At 35.2% G+C, this 23095-nt stretch overlaps 1 protein-coding gene and 1 long non-coding RNA gene across 3 annotated transcripts in view; both read right to left on the reverse strand.

Annotated features, from left to right (window-relative positions):
- The window catches only part of LOC118762121, a 229904-nt gene that overhangs the window by 97374 nt on the left and 109435 nt on the right, over positions 1–23095 (reverse strand). The window lies entirely within an intron of this gene.
- Positions 429–12162, reverse strand: LOC118762123. Its single transcript, XR_004997900.1, has 2 exons — positions 12102–12162; positions 429–535 (listed from the first exon to the last, which is right to left on the reverse strand). It is a non-coding gene; the product is annotated as an uncharacterized LOC118762123 (long non-coding RNA).

Consider the following 23095-nt stretch of genomic DNA (forward strand, 5'->3'; position numbering starts at 1 on the left):
AGTTACACTAATAATGGTTTTAAATGTTGGCAATGGCCAGCGATTTCAGAGTGAGTGAGCGTAAAACGATTTCCTCAACTCCAGTGCTCAAGGTGAAACACGAAACGCAAACTCGACCTTGGCGGAAATTGAACTCAGAAGTTAAAGACAGACGAAATGCCGCTAAGCATCTTACTCGGTGTGCGAACGATTCGTCTAGACTGCCGTACTACTACTTCTACTACTACTACTACTACTACTACTGCTGCTGCTGCTGCTGCTGCTGCTGCTGCTGCTGCTGCTGCAGCTACTGCTGCTACTGCTGCCGCCACCACCACCACCACTACTACTACTACTACTACTACTACTACTACTACTACTACTACTACTACTACCACTACTACTACTAACAAATACAACAACAGCAATAATAACGGTTTCAAATTTCGCCATAAGGGCAGCAATTATTGGGGAGGAGATGAGTCGCTTACATCAACACCAGTACGCAACTGGTGCTTAATTTATCGACCCGGAAAGGATGAAAGGCAAAGTCGACCTCAGCGGAATTTGAACTCACAACGTAAGGACGAGCGAAATGCCGTTAAGCGTTTTTCCCGGCGTGCTAACGATTCTGTCAGCTCACCACCTTTATAACAACAACAACAACAACAACAACAACAACAACAACAACAGCAATAATAATAATAATAATATAATAATAATAATAATAATAATAATAATAATAATAACAATAATAATAATAATTAGATGCTACTTGGTAAACTTGTTTGCAGAAAGCGTCCCCAGCATAAACCAAGACATCGATTGAAGAATTGTATAAAGTCGCCATTGAAAGTATGTAAAATGTAGGAAGTCATTCACTATAAAGAAAACGAATAATGGGAGGAGTGGGTAGTTTCGAAAAAAAAACCCCGCATTTTTCGTACAAAATTTATGTAAGCTGCTTGAAAACACACTACCGTTGAAGTGAACGGTTGGTGCATGGTCTGCAATATCTGCGGACGTGTATGTTCATCAAGAGTTGGGCTCAGTAGTCACCAGCGGAGCAACAAGTGGAAAGCATAAAATTTGTCGGAGTGCATAATGTTCTTAATGGTTAGTGATGGTGTTCCTTACAAGTGGACAGCCATCATCATGTGTGTATGCAGGTATGTATACATTTGTGTATGCAAGTTTGAGTGAGTATGTATGTTTATATATATATATGTATATATATATATCTGTAAAATAATATGTGACAATTATTCAATACCCAAGATAAAACTCTGAGTTTTTATCTGGCCAGATAACCGAAGAGATGGTGTTGTGGATTTTCACCTCAGAGTTTTATCTTGGCTATTGAATAATTGTCATATTATTTTACAGATAAATTTCCTCTATTTACGTAATATTGAGGTCTCTTTCTTTCTTTTGTTATCTTACCTTTTTTACCGATATATACATATATATATATATGTGCTTAACATTCACTAGCATGATACCGAGAAAACTTTGTAAGTATCACTTAGAACTTTGAAGCATCTTTGCATTTCAAGGAAATGCACCGAATTTTGCCATATTTGTGCCACACCAGAAGTTAGCCTGCTGGAATAATAATAATTACGATATAAAATAAATAAAAATATAGATATAAATATCATGCCCGTTTTCTACCTCCCACAGGCATAAGCATCCCCCGTTTATTTACAATGGTACTGTTATTCTATATCTGTTTCGTTTGTAAGCCCTAAAAAGATATTGGCGAAAAGATATTGGAAAATAATAGCAGAAAGATATTGGAAGAAACAAGGCTTTTCCAAACTGTCTCGAAGTTGTGCTGCCATTAATCTTACTAGATATCTTCTTTCAAAATAATAGATCTTGCAACATGCGTTTTTTTTTTCTCATTTCTTATCTCGAAACAGTTTCGTAATTCGCTTTGCTCTTATCTATACTTATTGAAGCCGTCATTTACATTCTCTAACAGTAGACTCTTGACATTAAGAGATTAGTTAACTCACAACTACTTTTTATGGAATTTCGCCATATAAATTCAATGTTCGTCTCTATTACAGTCTATTTCTATCTCATCTTCCCTGTTTCAATCCAATTTTTTATTCTTCGTCTTTGCTATCAACCGTTCCTACAAGCAGAACTCAGAATAGCTGCTCGACTCGCGTGATTCAGTAGCCATGTTTTTTTCAGATAATACCTTTTACTAATTTAAAAGTGACACTCCTCCCTTCATTTCACTTCCAATTTTCTGATCTCACAGTCAGCACTTTATTTTGCTAATTATCCATTTGTTTTTGCATGAAATCTATTCATGATATTGGTTTCAAATTTTGGCAGAGGCTAGAACTTCCGAGATTAAGGGTGGGGTGGGGTAAGTAGATTACATCAACCCCAGCACTCAAACGATACTTATTTTTAATCCAAAGAGATGAGAGTCAAAGTCAACGTCGGCAGAATTTGAACTCAGAATGTAAAAACAAACGGAATGCCGCTAAGCATTTTGCCTAGCGTGCTTAACGATTCTATGAGCTCGCCGCGTTAAATCTCCATATAATATTATTCTACTTCTTAAGGCAGTGAACTGGCAGAACCATGAGCACACCGGACAAAATGCTTGACGGCCTTTTGTCCGTCTTTACATTTTGAGTTGCATTTTTCACCAAGGTCTTTTTGCCTTTTATTGTTCCGGAATCGATAAAATACTGCTAGTCTTGCGCCTAAATTTGAAATCAATATTATTCTACTTCTTCCATTTTACTGCTTTTATTGTCAATAACTCATCGTCTATTTCCAATATATTGTCGTTTCCTTTCTTTCTTTCCTAAATTTTCCAAAGCCTCACCATTGGACCTATTTTTCATTTTATTACGTGTTTTGATAAACTTTTCTTTGTTTATTACTGACACAAGTTTCCAAATCCGTGTTAATCTTAACTTTATTCTAACGAAACCACACTTATTGAACACTTCCGTTGTTTTCATAACACTTCGCGCCAACCGTAATAACTTCCATAACGCCATAAATAATTTGACATGTGCAGTTTAAATCGCCGTTCCTTGGGACGTCTACATGTATTCACACATTTCTTCAAGCGCACTTATTAAAGGAGTTATACTCGGTCATTTGTACTTTAAATATCACTGTGTGTAACTATGCATGCATTATTGTCTTTCATGTGCCACTGTTTGCCTGCTCACTCGAAATATTTGCGTTTAGTTTATTAGTCAACATTGTAAGATAGTCAAAGAAAGATAGACAATGTTCGACCATGTCAAGCTGTCCCCAGCGAGTGAAGTGAAAACAGCTGACCCTTAGCCTGAACATCTACGGAACAAAGTCTGTAGGAAAGCGCATAAACGGGAAGATAATCGAGGCCAGCTGAAATGTTTCCAGTAAAGTAAACTTCAATAGACGTTGAAACTAAATGATAAAGTAAACGTGGGCGGGATATTTGGCCTATCGGAGAAGTTGTTGATGACATTAAACTATTTACAGCTTCTAATCGCCTGGAATTTGTCATATAAAACTTAGATAAAACTTAGATATGTTTCGACCAGAGATTGGTCCAGGCCATGTCTAACTTAATAGCACCACCTGATAGGATTATTCGAATCCTGTTTAAGTCAAGTTTTGTTCAAGTAGTGAGTTCTTGTTGGGTGAGTTGTATCCAATTATGGGTGGCTTATCTGGTATTCTTTGAAGGAATCTATCCAGACTCTGTTTAAAGTTGATGGGATCCTTTTCCTCTTTGATCTCCCTCGGGACAATGTTAAATAGGGCAGAGCCTGTTGAGGAAAAGAAATTATGTTGCAGTGTACATGTATGTTGTGATCTTGAATTTGGCAGGGGACGTATAGCCCGTGGTCCAAGTCTTGGATGAACCTTGAAGCTATGTTTAGGTCGTTTGGGCAAAGTTGGCGGTATATTCTCCACATCGTACAAATGATGTACCGCTCACGGCGACGCTGGAGGGAGTAAAGTTTCAAGGCTTTAAGGCGATCCCAATAATCGAGAGCAGCCATGCCTTCAATTTGTTTAGTGAGAGCCCTCTGGGGTGACTCAATTCTGGAGATGTTTTGTCTTGTGTGAGGAGACCACAGTGGGCAGCAGTATTCAAGGTGTGGCCGTACAAAGGAGGAAAAAAGTGGTATGATGACACCTTGTTCTCTGGACCGGAAAGTTCTTAAGATCCAGGAACTCATCCTACGAGCTATATCGACCTTCTTGTTGATGTGTGCACTCCAACTGAGATCGTCATCAACAATTACACCCAGGTCTCTGATATTGTTAGAGGCTGTGAGCGGTTCCCCTGAAGGAAGAGAGTATGGTTGTTTTAGTGAGGAATTTCTTCCAAAATGCATCAGCTCAAACTTTCCCCTCATTCAGTTGCATTTTGTTTCTGTCTGCCCATTGACTCACAGCATATAGATCAGACTGGAGTTGAGTTCGGTCTGCTTCTTCATTGACGATTTGCTGGAGCTAAGTGTCATCAGCGAATATTTTCACTTTGCAGTGATGTACGACACTGGAAAGGTCGTTTACGTAAATTATGAAGAGTAGCGGACCCAAAACAGTTCCCTGGGGAACACCGCTGGTGACTTTTGCTGGGTTTGAGTGGACTCCATCAACTACAACATGTTGTGTTCTATTCGCCAGGAAATACTTAATCCAGTGTAGAACTTTTCCACGGATTCCAACATTTGCCAATTTTGAGAGTAGGATGTTATGGTCTACCCTGTCGAACGCTTTACTGAAGTCGAGATATATGACGTCAGAGTTCGAACCTGTTCCCAAGGCTTTGAGTACATCTTCAATGTGGTGTAAGAGCTGCCTTAGACAGTCCCTGCCACAGCGAAAGCCATGCTGATTTTAATTTAGGAGTTTGTGGGTCTCCAGGAAGTCAGCTATCCTTGATCTTAACACTCTTTCAAACACTTTAATGATGTGGGAGGTGAGTGAGATTGGGCGATAGTTGACTGCGAGGGATCTGTTTCCTTGCTTGAAAACCGGGATGACCGACTGGGATAGAAACTGTTTCGGTATATAACCTGCGTCTAACGAGTTTCTCCAGAGGTTGGTCAGAGGGACTGCAAGTTGATATCTACATTCCTTCAGGAGACTAGCGGGAAATCTATCAGGGCCTACAGCAGAGTAATGTTTGACCTCATTTATTGCTGCTACGATGTCGGTGGCAGTGAAGGTTATGTCTGCGATTTTGTGTTGGGAGTCAACTTCGTTCGTTTCCCTCACGTCAATATCAGTGGGAACACTGAAGACAGAGCAGTATTGTTTCTGCAGTATTTCTGCCATTTCTTTAGCATCGTGTTGGGGAATGCCGTTATCATCAATCAATGGCCCAATGGGTGAGACAGTGGTTCTATGCTTATTTGCATAAGAATAGAACACTTTTGGGTTCTGTTTGATGTTTTTGATTACCCATTGTTCCTCCACAGCTCTTTGATTTTCAATGGAGGTTTTCATGTTAGTCTGCAGATGAAGTTTTTCCAGCTCTAGTCTTTTCATTGTTGTTGAATGTGGATGTTGTGTGTGGGAATATTTTAATTGGTTGATTTTTTTGTTGAGTCTTTTGATGCGCCTGATGAGTGTTTTTATCTTTTTAGGGAGCCGGTTTCTGTTTGTGTTAGTAGATTTCTTGGGAGCGTGTTTAGCATGTATATAGGTGACAATGTTTTCAAAGTGCTGCCACGCGGTCTCAATATGAGGGGAATTGAGAGTAAAAGACCAGTCGATGGAAGACAGATCCTTTCTGATTGTTCCCCAGTCCGCTTTGTGGAAGTTTATGTTGTCAAATGGGTGCCATGGAGTGGGATTGGCTGGTTTGGTTTTTATATGTCGGGAATTAAGATTGCAGAGTACCATGTCGTGGTCTGAGAGGAGAGTTTTTTCGACTGAAATGCTGTGAACGTAGCTAGAGTGATTGGTCAATACCAGATCCAAGATCGTTTTATTCTGTCTCGTTGGTTCAAGCACTAGCTGAGTCAGGAAATACTCATCCATCAGATTAAAGAGCAGTTCTGCTGCTGCCCTATCTGATGTAGAGCACTTGCCTAACTTCGGAGTATTTGTGGGCCAGTTCACATGAGGGAGGTTAAAATCACCCATCACTAGTATGTTTCCGGAGTGGTACTTCCGAAGGAAGGACTTGACTTTGCTAAGGCACTCTTCAAATTACTTTGAAGGGGAGGCCTGTAAAGACCAACAATGGTTATGTCCTTGGCTTTGTTGTATAGTGATACCGATTCACAGTAGCCATTGGAAAATGTGTCCTTGGCATCAAGTGAAAAGGAGTCATGGATAAAGATGGCTGTCCCTCCCTTATCCGCACGAACAATGGTGAAATCTTTTATTTTCACCTCTGCGTCCATATGGGTGTTGTTCAGGTGAGTCTCGGTAAGGATAAAGAAAGGGAAGCAATGTGCCATTTCGGCAAGCCAACTCTCTATATATGGGATCTTCCATTTTTGGGCAATAATTGATGGGTTGATGCCACGTACATTTAACAGGAATGTCGAGGTAAGGGAAGTTGGTAATGGGTGAGTGGTCCTTGTGATTTGCATAGATGGTTGGTGATGGCTCGCTGGATCTCCTGGCTTAGGTCGGCCTTCATATTTTCCAGGTATGTCAGTAAAAAAGAGTTACTTGTTTGGTTTGCCACTTGGTCAGAGGATACATATTTCAAGTTGGCGTTATTTGGTGTTTTTTCATGGTTCTGTCTACGTTGTTTGATTGTAGGAGGGGAAACGTGGTTGTATTGAACTTATATATAACTTATTTTTTCTCGGTTTGCTTATCTAGTTTTAGGAGAATATAGCCAGCTATTTTGAATGTTAATGGAAGTTTATAATATTCTTGAAGGTGTTGGTCATATCATACTTCATAATAGTATTAAATTTCTTTGTTGTGTTACTGACATCTATAACTGTTTTGTAATTAACAATTTTCGAGACCATAATACTTTTCACATTCTATCATTCTAAGTACCTTGAGTCCTAACTACCCCTTCATTTCATCTTCAACACACACATTGACACAACTAAGCGTGTGTGTGTATGTGGGTGGGCGCACGCACGTGTGTGTAAGTGTGTGCGTTTATCATTCATCTTTACTTGTTTTAGTCATTGAACTGTGCCCATGCTGGAACACCGCCTTGAAGGGTTCAGACGAACAATTCTAACCCAGTACTTATTTTTAAAACTCTAGTACTTCTATCATCTCTTTGCCAAACCGTTAACTTGCAGGGACATATTGGAGGTGCGTAAGCGTAAATAAAAAGACACACAGACATATGTACACGCACGCACGTATACACATACATACATAATACATACAGACAGACAGACAGACAAACAAACGGTTACATAAATACATACATACACATACATACATATGCATATATGCAACGGGCTTCCAAGCAGTTTTCCTCTATAAAATTCACTCCCAAGTTATTAATCGGCGCGAGGTTTTAGCAGGAGATACTTGCCTAAGGTGTCACACAGTAGGATTGAACTCGAAACCAAGCGGCTGTAAAGCGAGCTTCATAACCACACAGACTTACCTGCACCTATTACTGTTTATATTTACATATATATATATATATATATATATATATATAACGGGTAGCTTTATGAAAATAAACAAAAGACGAAGGCAGGTGGAATACAAACAAACAATTGTATTAGTATGGCGTTCAGGAATATAAATAAAACAAGTCTTTTACGTTTCGAGCCTACGCTCTTCAACAGAAAGATACACAGTAAAGAAACACGGAGAGAAACAAGGAGAGAAAAAAAATGCGTGCAGAAGCTAGCGAATCAACATATTCTATTATTGATTTGAAAAATCCTATATGGAAAAATAGTTTAAGATTGTTGATTATGTTCCTGGAGTTTAGTATGTATTCTTTCTCATCATTCACACTTTTTTTACACCATTCCCAGAAATCTAGATATGAGCAATTTTAAGTCACACTGAAACAATATGTCGCATATATGAATAGATTACGCTGTTCATAATGTGCATATTTAAATTTCGCTTTTGAGATAAATTATGGCAGTGATTGCTAACTGTCAGTTTTCGATTCATTTGTCTAGTGATGCGAAGTAGTGTCTGTAGATTTTTTAGGCACACAAAAACAGGGAAATGAGATAAATGGGTTACTTTACAGCGGTTACTCTTTACTCTCTTTTACTCTTTTACTTGTTTCAGTCATTTGACTGCGGCCATGCTGGAGCACCGCCTTTAGTCGAGCAAATCGACCCCAGGACTTATTCTTTGTAAGCCTAGTACTTATTCTATCGGTCTCTTTTACCGAACCGGTAAGTTACGGGGACATGAACACACCAGCATCGGTTGCCAAGCGATTTTTGGGAGACAAACACAGACACAAAACACACACACACACACACACACACACACATATATATATATATATATATATATATATATATATATATATACTAGCAGTATCACCCGGCGTTGCTCGGGTTTGTAAGGGAAATAACTATAAAGCATTTTTAGAGAGTTATAGCCAAAAAATAGCAAAAAAATGGAAAAGAAATGATGGTAAATTTTTTTTGAGAGTCAAAAAGGTCGAGTTGCGGCCCCTAGACAGTCTGTGGTTTGTGTTTCTGATTCTCGACCCCATGTCGAATTTATCGATTTTTTTCAGAACTGGGGGAACTTTTCAAAATTTTCGCTGCGTTAGTTTTGAATTATGACATTGGGCTATGTGTGTGTCAAGTTTCATCAGAATCGGTTGAAAGCCGTGGTCAGGGTGAGGGTACAAGCAAACAGACACACAGAAACACGCACAGACAAACTGCCGTTTATATATAGATATATATATATATATATATATATGCATATACACGACAGGCTTCCTTCAGTTTCCGTCTATCCAATCCACTTAAGGCTTTGGTCGGCCCGAGGCTATAGTAGAAGACACTTGCCCAAAGTGCCACGCAGTGGGACTGAACCCGGAACCATGTGGTTGGTAAGCAAGCTACTTACCACACAGCCACTCCTGCGCCTATAATTGATAATTCTATTTCAGAATTGCTTTAAACTTATAGTAAAGGAATATATTTGATGGTAACTACAGGTTTCTCTGAAAGCAGTCTTCCTTCTAGCGTTCATTACGTAGTCACAATGCAAGAACGACGGAATTATCTGAGAATTTGTTAAATTAAATTTGGAGCAGGTCGCATTTCTAACACCATATTTTATTAATATGTTTCCTACGTTACGAGAAGAGGACACACATCATTAGCTTGAAGGTGATTCTTAAAGTTCAAGTTTAAGGTTAGTGTTTTCGCAGAAGGAACAACACTCACAAGTTCATACTGCAATAAATCATTTCTAACCTTAGCTGATGGACTCACACAGGTCGCAGTTTAAAACAAGGTGTGGCTCTTGTAATTTGATTGTTTGAAAGAAAGGAAAAAAATTGTTGCTTTGTGATTACCTCTCAATTATGAAGGAGTGCTCTGATGTCGTGTAGCAGTCGTGATATACTAATTGTATGGCAGGCATAAACGGTCATAATTATTTTATTTGTTAAAGTACATGGATCTTCGTCGATTTCGACAAAGAGCAATCTCTAATGCAATCAACAGAAATATGTACTAACCGTACGTATTATTGAGTAGTATGCGTGGTTATACTAGCTGGAATGGCAGATACTAATTTTTATAATTGTTTTATTTATAATAGTAAATGAATCTTCGCCAGTTTCAACGAAGTGTAATGTCTTATTCGATAAATGGAAATATGTATGTTTAACTGTGTAAGAGACTCCCTATTCCACAAACACGAGTTAATATAATATGGCAAAATTAGCGAAGCATGCATAACAAACCTAGGGCTTTCAATTACAGATGAAATCCATCCAAAGGATTTCCCCCAACCCAAAGTTATGATAAATGACACTTAACCAAGATACCGTGTAGAGAGAAGGCAAGCAGAATGTTGTTATTGCAAAGCGAATCTTTTATTAATTCGTCCATGTATATCAGTTTAGTCAGACTACTTAGATATGATTGGAACTTCTATAATGATAACCAAATGAGTTATGTGCCTCAATGCGAGTAGTGGAAACTCATTTGAAATTACAATATCAGCAATTACACGCAAGTGCGCACACACACATATACACACACAAACACATACGTGCGCGCATACACATATAGGAGGAAATGAAATTCCAAATGCATAGAGAATATATTAGAATAAATTAGAATTCAATTATATTTCAAAATATTATTAAATTCTAATTCGATTTATTCTCTGCGCATTTTCAACTTAATTTCTTCTATTCTCCCACGTGCTGGAATTTTGACTTCCATGACTAAACATGGGTCTAAAACTGGAGTGCTTTCCCGTTGCCTTCTCCAGCAAGATGGGATTTGAACTCAGAATGTAGAGAGCTGGAAGATATGCTGTAAAGCACCTCTACTGACACGCCAACAATTCTGCCATTCTCTCATCTACAGAGCAACGTGAAATGAAATGTAATGTTCGAGAACACAACGCGTCGTCTGATCCGGAAATCGAAGAGAGAAGAAAGTTCTGTTGCTTGAAATTACATCCAAGTTGAAGAATTTCAAAATCTTTTGATTTTTTTTCGCAATATATATTTTTTCCACTCTTATCTTTTCTTTTTTCTTTGATTGAAATATCCATGTATCAGATTACAAATATTCAAAGGACCATACAAGGAGATATACGTTTACAATTTTGTCTCCCTTGGATGGGATTAGAATAAGTTCCAAAGTAACTCAACAAACTTGCACTATCAACACAACTAATGATAGCGGGACCTATTTACCTCCAGCTATAGGGGCAGCCAGCCACCCTCCAAAACTCTCTTAGCAATTAATTAAAGCAACCAAGAGAAAAATGGCCAATAAGACGTCTCCAGTTATACACACATATGTAAATATATATACAGGCACAAATATATATGCATACACAAATAAATATAGATACACAAATATATGTACGTGTATGCATATATTTGCATGTATGTATAAACATGTAGCAATTACAAAAGCTTAGATAGATGAAATGGATATGCTTTCTAATAATAATGTCTTTAATTCTGGGCACAAGGCCAGCGATTTCGGAGGAAGGAGTAAGTCGATTACATCGATTCTGTGCTTAACTGGTACTTATATTATCGAACCCGAAAAGATGAAAGGCAAAGTTGACCTCGGTGGAATTTGAACTCACAACGTAAGGACGGACGAAATGCCGCTAAGCATTTAGCCAGGCATACTATCGGTTTTGACAACTCGCTCACATTAAAGGTTTTCTACCAAAATTAACAATAATAATAATATTGGTAATGGCAAGGGAAAGGAGAAGAAAATAATCTGGAGTGGACGTAAGACAGGAATAAACCCAACAAAGCCCAGGAATTAACAATGAAAGAACACAGTATGAAGTAGTCATAGAGCAGCAAAATCGGTTATTCTCACAACAGTGTTTATTAAAGAAAGTTAGTCACTGAGCTGTTTGTTTCTACAATTTTGAGAAGCATCAACATAACGTATAACAACATTCGTTCTTCAAATGTATATAACAATAATAGTTAGTGTACTGTTCAAGAAGATAGACAACTAAACGTAATTTCATTTCGTATCTACTGCTTTTTATTTTACGCCTTCTTACTCTCTCACCACTCTTAATATCACTTTAGATTTAAAAGACTTATACATTTGAAATCGCACAATATCTTTAAAGTAGTTATAATTCTTCCTAATCCCTTCCCTGCACTGAGCGCATTTATTTAGTGTTTCATAGTTTCATTTATTTGGTGTTTTTTTTTATCTTTTATAGTTTCATTTATTTGGTGTTTCAGATGTCTCATAGTTACATTTTCTATTCATTATTTTTTTTCAATGTTTAACTTGTATTCAAAGCACTGAGAATCAATATAACAAAATGTATTTCTTTACTGCCCACATGGGGCTAAACACAGAGGGGACAAACAACGACAGACAAGGGAATTAAGTCGATTACATCGACCCCAGTGGGAAACTGGTACTTTATTTATCGACCCCGAAAGGATGAAAGGCAAAGTCGACCTCGGCGGAATTCGAACTCAGAACGTAACGACAGACGAAATACGGCTACGCATTTCGCCCGGCGTGCTAACCTTTCTGCCAGCTCGCTGTCCTCAAAAATGGATGGAAATAAGTGAGGTATTTTATCCGTTATCTTTGTTAGGGACTTCAAGCGGTTCATGATAATGCAAATACCATATTTAGCGATCGTGAGTGTAGCACCCTAACCACTAGGCCACACTCCTTCACGCATATCTTTCTCTCTTTCTCTCTCTCTTTTTTTCTCTCTCTCTCTATCTGTCTAACCACACACACACACACACACACACACGTAATCTGTAAAGTACTGTGTTCTTGGTCCTAGATGGTGTGTTGACAAATACATTAGTTTTTACCACAAATGAAATAACATGATACCAACTAAAACCCAATCAATAAAAAAAAAACCTAAGAATCTTAAATTTAAAAAGTAAGTCCATTTTCCGTGTAATGTAGTATTGTAAGAAACACCCTTAAAACCTAAGAGAAACGTAAACAAGATTACATTTAAAAACGAAGTTAACCGTAAATATGTACAAAAAAAAACAGTAACCGACAAGGAACTAAAAACTCGAATTTTGCTAAAGTTCGTTACCATAGGGGTGACACCTGCTGTATAACACATAGATGCTACTCCAGAATTGCCAGCCAACCCCAATAAAAAGTATAGTTTCTTAATCTAACCTTTTTACTTGTTTTTGTAATTATGCAAATTACAACTTACGGCAATTTAGCGTTTCAATTTGTAAACATCTACTTACTGATTAAGGAGGTTTGAAATGGATTAGTTTATCAAGGAAAAGTGTTTGTTGTCTTCCTTGCTAAAGGTATCAGATTTTTGTTTCTAAGCATGAAAACGAAATTTTCTGTGAAATGAATCCATGTTTTAAAAAACATATATCTCCTTTTCTGAGAGTACCAAAGATCTATTGCTTTCCTTCCAAAATGAACAATAGTTCTACAATTCACATTTTGTATTTGACATTTAGTACATCACTGCCTATTTTTAATGCTTGTCCATATTCTTCATCTCGGTAACAAAAGGAACTGAACATAACAATATTGGTAGATGTATTCGTATAGTAATACATCTCATCACTAAACCAGGAAACATAACTTGTAGATACACGAGAGGCAGAAACTTCAGGTAATACATCGTCTTCTTCAACATAAGAATATTATTACAATCTATTCTAATGCTCATTAAATATTTCATTTATATAACTTATTGAGTGTGTAAAATATAAACTAGCACACGTGTAGGTACTTTCTTCAAACCCATACATACATACACACACACATATATACATACATACATACATACATACATACATACATACATACATACATACATATACATACATACATATATTTGTATTTATTTATATTTGCATATATAAATACATATAGATATATTTACATATATATATATATACACACATATTTACATACATATATATATTTACACACATATATATACACATATATAATTTGAAAAGTTCGAAATCTAGGTCCTAGATAATCCCCATCAGGTTTGTACCTTTATTTAATTTTCTTCCTACCTCCCTTATGGAGATGAAGCTCTGAAAGAAGATCTGAGGTGGTCTAGCTAGAGCACTTTCGCATTTCTTTAGGAGGATTGCTTGGAATCCGTCAGGGACTGTTGCTGAGTTTGAGCTCATCTCATCAACGGCTGATACCACTTCAATCTCCTATATGTTGATGCTATCAACAATTGGCATTTTGTTTTGTAGATATGTGGAGCCAAAGAGCTCATCAGGCATAGCTACTTGCATATAAATATATATATATGTATGTATGTATATGTGTATGTTGTGTATGTTCGTGTGTATGTATATACATATATACATATGTATATATATATACGGATATATATATATATATATATATAGAGAGAGAGAGAGAGAGAGAGATACATATATACATATACATATGTACATATACATATATACATATACATACATATATACACATACACACACAAACATATATATACACATATAGGTTAGTTGAGTTAGAGGTTAAAAACACAAATAGTAAAATACACAAGAAAAGTGTAGAAGAAAATAGTATGAATAATACCTTTAACAATAAAAATCCCTATACAGACAATAACTTATATAAATCTACAAAACGTAATAATACTTGATTATCTTGACAAAATATTACTGTAATTGTAGAAACCCAAATAGGTGCAAGTTAGGCAGGAATTGCAGAAGAATAAATGTAGCATACCAGGCAACAATTATTACATAAGATATAAGCGAGTTTTATTGTATCGGATCTACGCAGGATTGGGTTAAATTTAAGAATAGCTGGATTCTTACGGTGTAGGATACACGGCGTCAAGAATGTCTCTAACAGCTATCCAAATCGGGCTGGTATGGCGGTAAATGAAGATAAACAGAAGCTTGTTTAAGCACACGCGCACACACCACACACACAGACACATGCGTGGCTGTGTAGTAAGAAGCTTGCTTCCCAATCACATGGTTCCGGGTTCAATCTCACTGCGCGGCACCTTGGGCAAGTATCTTCTACTATAGCCTCAGGTCGAGCAAAGCCTTGTGAATAGATTTGGCAGATGGAAACTGAAAGAAGTCCGTCGAATATATATATATATATATATATATATACATACATACTTTATTTGTGAATTAAGGCCACCATTGGTTTCATGTTAAGATTAGGAAATTATCCTAGTATGTTAAAAATGTTTCTAGCCGATCCCATGGAAACAGGTTTTCACCTCCATTTTTAAAGCAGTGTCATTTCGTTCTCAGGATTTCTCGTAAATTCGTGTAAATGAAACACTGAAACAATGAATCAAGTGATGATAACCTAGAAGGCATTTTTCGCGGTTTGTCTCCCTTAGATTTGTACTTTCGGGAAATTTTTTTCTTTGTTTATTTGTTTGTTTTTGTTCTGGACATGATGATTTTGTACTTGGATGTTGAGGTTGTGCGAAAATCAGTTGCAACAGGAGGGGCTAAATCTCATAAGAATAGAAAAACAAACAACAAACTGGTTGTACCTTATAATGAAACTCTTTTAAGAACATTCAAATGTCATTGCAACGTTGAAATTCTTGCCTAAGTGTTGGTCAATTAAGTCAAGTACACGTGGAATAGAAATGTCTAAGCTGCTGTTCAAATAAACAAAGATAACGAAATTAGTCAGTATCTAATGAGTAGGTATATTGGACCATTCGAAGCAGTTGCATCTATTTTACGATTTTCAGTTTAGGAAAGAGCACTTGTAATAGTTAGACTGCAAATTCATGTACCAAATGAACAAAGAATATTGCTCAGAAATAATGAGGATATATATGACTGTCAATGAACGACATATGAGAACAACACTGACAGATTGTTGACTTCGCACAAAGCATTATTTTATGCTGAAGTACCCATGTATTTCACTTGGGACAGTAGTAATAAAGAATGGCAAAGGAGAAAGCGATGAAACAATCTGAAGGCCATTTGAACGTTTTCAAAGAAAACAAAAACAAAAACAAAAACACTTCGTCGTGTACCAAAGGCAGAAGAACTGTATTAGTTAAATATTTTATTACATGAAGTTCGAAAGAGTATTTGTTCCTTTCCCCCTGCGCATCGAGATTTTTAACTTGAAGTGTTTGTGTCCTAATAGGTCACGGCGGGTACATCTAGTATATATACATATATACTAGAGGTACCCGTAAATATACGTATGAGCGCGCGCGTATTAGTGCGACACGTTGGTTGTTTATATTACACTTGCAGATTCAAATTTCTTTACGATACGCTCTATCGTTTATTACTTTGTGGTTATGTATTTAGGAGGCGACTCTCTTTTCTTTTACTCTCGTGTTTTTGCAATTTTTTAAAAATAAGAATTTTGTAATTAGGTGTGATATATATGTTGTTTTCTATTTTTAAGCTATATTTTATTAATGACGCCTTCGTTTTTTCTCTATCTTGTAATCAGTGAACATATGATTCTTGCAATATCTCAATCAATAAACTTGGCATAGATAGTATATTTGCACATCCTTCAAATGTAATGCAAAGGCAGATGATCGACTCAGTATACAGAGAAAATCCAAATGCAAGATCAAATGTAAGCTTGAAGAGGTTCACACCATTATGTTGTCGAAGGATAAAATTCAATGTGCCACTCAAGGCGTCGCGCACAAAAAGTAAAAAGTGAACACACACACACACACGTGTGTATGTATGTATGTGCTTGTGCGTGCGAAGGTGTGTTTGTATGTGCGGATATGGTTCCATATATGTGTGAGTTTGTCGATTTTATTTCTATATAGGCATTTGATCCTCTTCTGTTTACTTCGAACGCTTCAAATATAATTTAACCTAAACAACTAGAACCTAATATTTGCAGGGTTCTTCCACACAGAATGCCAAAAATGCATACGAGACGATGTATGCTTAAAAGCTAACCATCTATACGCCATGTCAGTCATGAGAAGGAAAGAAATGAGAAGAAAAAACGCGGGAATGAACAAATGAAAGTGAAAAGAAAAAGAAGACGGAACGGTGACAATGATAAATACATATATAGTCATAAACAAAGAAGCGAAGAGAAATACTGCAGATGACTAACGATGACCGACATTAAGAAGCCAAATGCCAATCAACTTGAATGCAAGTTCATCGAGGAAGAAAAAAATTACCTAAAGTATATAAGAAGTTACTATTAACTATGTTTCAAACAGTTGCAGTAGTACTACGTCAGTGATCAGTTTGCAATAACGTGATACAAATGCTAGCCTATTGCAATTAATTCAAAGTGAATTTAAATGTTTTTGTGTGTTTTAAATGGTTAACGTAATCGATATCCTATGATTTAGCTAATACTATACGTATATGCATTCGCACACACTCACATACTCAGAGATATTAAGCTGAAACTTTATGAACTGCGACTCTGAGATTTTTAATCCATAAAAAATTTTTAAACCGTGAAGAAATCATACAACTTGACTTATATACGTGAAATACAAACCATTGAATATGCAGATTAATGATACGAAATTGTTTGCTTTGATTAGATCATGTCACAGTATAATTATAGAATGCTGTATAATTATTTCATAGTAAATAGTAAAAACCAAAAAGCTCACAGGTTTTCGCAAAATCTAGGTTAATCATTGCTATATTAAAAGAATTAGCATCAAACTTCTTTACAACAGGCCATTATCAAAAGAAAGCAATTGCCATGCATGTGTGATTATTTTTGTATCTAATTTACTGATTGAAGTATAACTTTTAGCGAAAACAGATATTTGGAGCCACGATTTTTTTATCAAAGTATAAAATTCAATTCGAAGCTGAGAAAATTCATATCAAAGTTTATTACTTATACCATTAAGGCAATTAGCAAAAAATACAGTTATTTCATAATGTTAAATTGGCTGTTAGCTTAATTCGAAGAATCATTGAATTTTTTTTTTTTTTGCTTAATTCTGAGAATAATAGTGTCTGTGAGTCTTTTATTGAATAAAACCTCACTTGCTCGTGTCCCAGAAATTTAATCTCAAATATCCGTTCAGTGCTAAAATATTTTATCGCTGTTAATCAAAATATTTGTTGAAATATTGTAAAATGTATTGCTGATGAACAAACGCACTCTAAATTCGTGATTAAATCAAAAATTGAATTAAACAGTGAAGTCACTAAGGATAAAAACTATATTGGTGATTGAAAAGAGAAACACACTTTTTCTGAATCCTTAACTGTAGATAGAGAGAAATATAAGATGTTCAAATAATAATAGTTAGGAAAGTAAGTTATAGAGTTCAAATCAAAGTAAATACAAAATGCATCTAAGTATAAAAATGTGTAAAATAAACTAATATATGAAATAGACAAAAGTTAGCTTTTATACAATTCAATGATATCCACAAGAAGGCAAAAACTGCCGGTTTACCAGGATAATTATAATGCTAAAAGAAGGTCAATTGTCGGCACATCTTAACTTGAAGAAATGATATTTATAAAAAGAGGATTAATAAACAATGTACTAATAAGCACGAAATATGTAAATATAACTCTAGCTGAAATTCAAGACATAGTATTTGATTTTAGAGGAACAAATAAAAAGTAAATACAGATCAAACAGCATGAAAGGTATAAAAATAAAGAGAAACACAATATAATATTCTCGTATATCTGTTTCTTTTCCTTTCTTCATAGAATGGATATTTACCCTCTCTTTTTTCAAATGATACTTTAATGTTACTCTGCTAAAATAACGTTTTCAATCCCCTACGCACTTTGCATTTTAGCTTTCAAATGGTGTCATAACGCTGCCTAAACTGGCCGGACAAAGAACGGAACGCCAGATCGTCGCCGAGTTACCCATTTACACCTAAACCGATCGAAGCAACATGAAACGAAGTGTTTTGCTCAAGAACACAACGTATAGCTACTTTGGAATTTGAAGTCACGATCTCGCGACCTATGTGCAACACCCTAGCCACTAGGCCGCAAAAGGTTTTCGGCAGTTATTAACGATAAAAAATTCTCTCATAAATGGCGGTGCCAGATAAAATAATAATTTTTTTTTGATATCCGTTTACTTCCAGTTAGGTATCAGACAGATTCGTTCTATGAACCTACGAAACTTTAAGCTGCATGGAGTTAAGTCAAACTTTTATTCAATAACATGTATACATAACATGTACACATATATGTGAGTATAAAGGTAAAATTCATTTTTGAGTCATAAGGGCTGGTTTCCCGGTTTCCGTGGTGTATATATTCCCCACCTGGATGGGACGGCTGTCTGTCACAGGATTACTCATTTTCGCCAGCTGAATGGACTGGAGCAACGTGAAATGAAGCGTTGTCTTCAAGAACACAACGCGTCTCCCGGTCCAGGAATCGAAACCACAATCTTACGATCGTGAATACAGAACCCTAACCACTAAACCACGTACTTTCACTCATGAGTGTGTATATACACGCGTATATACATACATACATGTTCATATACATACGTATATATCTGTGTTCGTTTATGTACACATACCTGTACATACACTTATATATGTATATATTTTAATGAATACAGAAAAAATATATAGATACCAGCAATTTAGGGAAAACAGCAATTAAAAATATTTATGTATGAAGGACTCATGAAAAATATCAATATTTAAGTGGAAGATAACGTGAGACTGAATGGATCTACTCTGAATATGCTTTTCTAAGCAGGTGGAAAGAACCTAGAAGAGGGAAATTTCCCATGCCTTGGACATGGCAAAGTAATTTCAGGTTTTTTTGTGCAGGGTTTACCCAGGATTACCCAAAGTGGAGATTCTATTTATTTATTTCTATACTTTCTATTATATATCCTCTGTTATATCCTTTATTGTGGTGGTATCCTCCCTCGATTGATGTTAACCCCACATGCTTTTGTAGTTTTTGCGACTTATTTTGTGCTGTAACTCGTCCTTCGATATTTTCCTCCATGTCTTGGGCCTTGTGGCCAGTAAAAGAAATCCTTATTATTATCGTTAAGGCGGTGAGCTGGTAGAATCGTTAACACACTGGACAAAATGCTTAGCGGTATTTCTCCCGTCACTACGTTCTGAGTTGAAATTCTGTCAAAGTCGACTTTGCCTTTCACTCCTTTCGGGTCGATAAAATAAGTACCAGTGAAAGATTGTGTCTATAATAGAAAGGAATATTATTATTATTATTATTATTATTATTATTATTATTATTATTATTATTGAGTGAGAGAGCAGTACATGCCATGAAAGTGACACTGGGGTTAAATATACGAAACCCAGTATACCCATCATGACTACCCATCTTATAAGGGTACACTAGGCACATGCATCACAACCATATGTGCACGACATAGTAACCTCATATCAAGAGAAACAGCACATGACTTTGCAGGTGGGGCCCAGTTAGAGTTTTCTTCTGGCCGAGTAACCCATCCCACTCAAAAGGTCCCTGAATAAGGGTTGTTTAAGGATTTTGAACAAAACACCCATGTTTCCAAAGGTGAATTAGTCAAACCCCAAAAAATCCCTCTCAACACATGGCTATAATGCTTCCCCGCTACTTCTGCTCGTGATCAGAGATGCACATATCGTCAGCCACTAAGGGACATGCTCAACTGGTTAACGTCAAACAACTGACATGCAAATCTCTGGTATTGAGCAGAATATTTGCTGCAGCCCGTCTTTTATACCAAGACAAAACAATGTACATGATAACACTTCCAATCAGTTAAGATCAGAAGCCACGAGAGCCATTGCCTGGTATTGCATCAAAGCATTTAGTATTGCATCGGCTGGGAAACGAACCCAGGTCGCCTGCGTGGCAGGCGAGCATTCTATTATTATTAGTAGTAGTAGTAGTAGTAGCAGCAGCAGTAGTAGTAGTAGTAGTAGTAGTATGAAGTGTAAAATATGATAAGAAATGGTGTGTTTATTAGATTATGGAGGATAAAAGCAGGCTTTGTGTTCTACAAATGTGACTGAGAATAAGGAAAGGAGGTAAGCAATTCTTTCGAGAGGAATTTAGCATATGTGGGAATGTGGTTGATGAGGATTTGAAGGGAAGATTAGATCTTCGTAAGATGAGGAAGACGCATATATGAGCAGATGAATACTGAATAAGTGAATTAAAAGTAAAACTAATAATGAACTGCTGATATAAAAAATAAAAATAGTATATTTTCTGATCACATGTTCATATAGAATATACTTTAGAGATATAAATCGATATAAAAACTAGAGTAAGAATGTTTGCCACTTGATTGAGAGTGAAAGCAAAAAATGATAGTGTATGAAAAATTCGTGAAGAACAACGCTTAATTAGATGGTTGCCAAGCAATGACAAGAAAGCTTGCAAATGAAAAGTGAATATATGTTTACTGGCCAACTTGAAAGGAGTCTATTGGTGTAAATACACCTGAAGTATTTAAAAGAAATATTTCAAAAACTAGATGTGCTGTGATGGAGATGTGTTGAATAAAACCTAATGCCATTTTGACTAGGCATGTTACTGTTGGAAATATGGTGATAATTCATGGAGTAAGCTTTGATAGCAATCTTTTGAAAGTAAAAATAAATGGATATTTGTCGGATTATTTAAAGTGATAAGGAAATAGACATCATAGTTAAGAATAGAACAAAGAAGATGAATATGATAGTAAATAATAAAAAAAGGAAATGCTTACATTATTTTTACGTTGTTACGCTCTAATTTTTACTTTGTAAATTATTATATTTTATCATTTGTAAATTTTTTCTCCGTAGATTTTGTTATATATCTTTTTGCATTTTGTCATTCATTCGCATTTGTTTACGTCCACTTTTAACTATAGCTTTTATTCGAATATATATTTCTTTGTCACTGTTTATTTTTTTAACATCATTATATTATATAGTCGTTTCATTATTATATTTTCATTCCTACATATTATTAAGTTGTATCCATATTTACAGGCATAAGTCACGTTTGAATTTTAAATTTTTAATCAATTAAATTATGGCTTGCACAGCAAGGTTCGGCTAATATATTTGTACACAGGCATATTTGTCTGTTAATTACATTCGTAACTGTTAAAATATTAAAATAGAGAAATTTTTATTGAATTATAATAAAGGTATGAAGAGTTCTGACGATTGAGGTTGCAGTTAAGACATGTTTCTGTAAAGGACTGAGTGTCTAACGAACGTTAAACGCAACTCATGAAACACGTGTAGAAGAGAAATTTAGAACTGAAATAGTAAGTATTAAAATAAAATTCTATGATATGGTGTGATGTATATTAGGATTTGATGAATTGCATGGGGACTTCTATCTCTAAATAACATATATTTCTTTATCGAGAATAATTCATTTTATTTGAATCCCTGTGACGCCGGAATTTTTATTCCCAAATAATTAAAATAATATATTATATATATATATATATATATATATATATATATAATATATATATATATATATATTATATCTATATATTATATATACATATATATATATATATTATATATATTACATATATATAGAGTACATTTATATATAAATATTACATATATACATGTATATATGCATATTATATATATATATATATATATATATATATGTTATATATAATATATATATATATACATATTGACGATGTTTTCCTATGTCTTCCCTCCTCTGGATCTTTCCTTCTCCTATGTTTCCGACGAAGAGCTCCGCTCCAAACGTTAATCCCTCCTTCTTTCCTGAGCGTCCAATAATACTATATTTGTTCCACGTACTCGCGTTGTTGTGGTTTTTTTGTGCTTTCTAGTTTGGATTAACTATATATATATATATATATATATATATATATATATGTATGTATAAATCTTTAGTTAAATATATTCAATGAGATTATTATATACTGAATTTATATTGAGTGCTCAATTGTATCAAAGTATTAATACTATTAAAGTATTTATATTATTTATATTTATATTAATGATTATTTTTAATAATATATTCTTTTTATTATTAAGAAATCAATATCAAAACTCCTCAGAAAGATATACACGTGTGAAAAATAATTGTTGTATTAAAAATATATTAAAAAATAAATATAAATATGTATAAAAATTATTTAAATATGTATAAGTATAAATATATTGTATCAAAGTATTAATACTATTAAAGTATTTATATTATTTATATTTATATTAATGATTATTTTTAATAATATATTCTTTTTATTATTAAGAAATCAATATCAAAACTCCTCAGAAAGATATACACGTGTGAAAAATAATTGTTGTATTAAAAATATATTAAAAAATAAATATAAATATGTATAAAATGTATGTAAATATGTATAAGTATAAATATATTATAGGCGCAGGAATGGCTGTGTGGTAAGTAGCTAGCTAACCAACCACATGGTTCCGGGTTCAGTCCCACTGCGTGGAATCTTGGGCA

This window comes from Octopus sinensis, linkage group LG2, assembly GCF_006345805.1.
Source record: "Octopus sinensis linkage group LG2, ASM634580v1, whole genome shotgun sequence".
Lineage (NCBI taxonomy): Eukaryota > Metazoa > Mollusca > Cephalopoda > Octopoda > Octopodidae > Octopus > Octopus sinensis.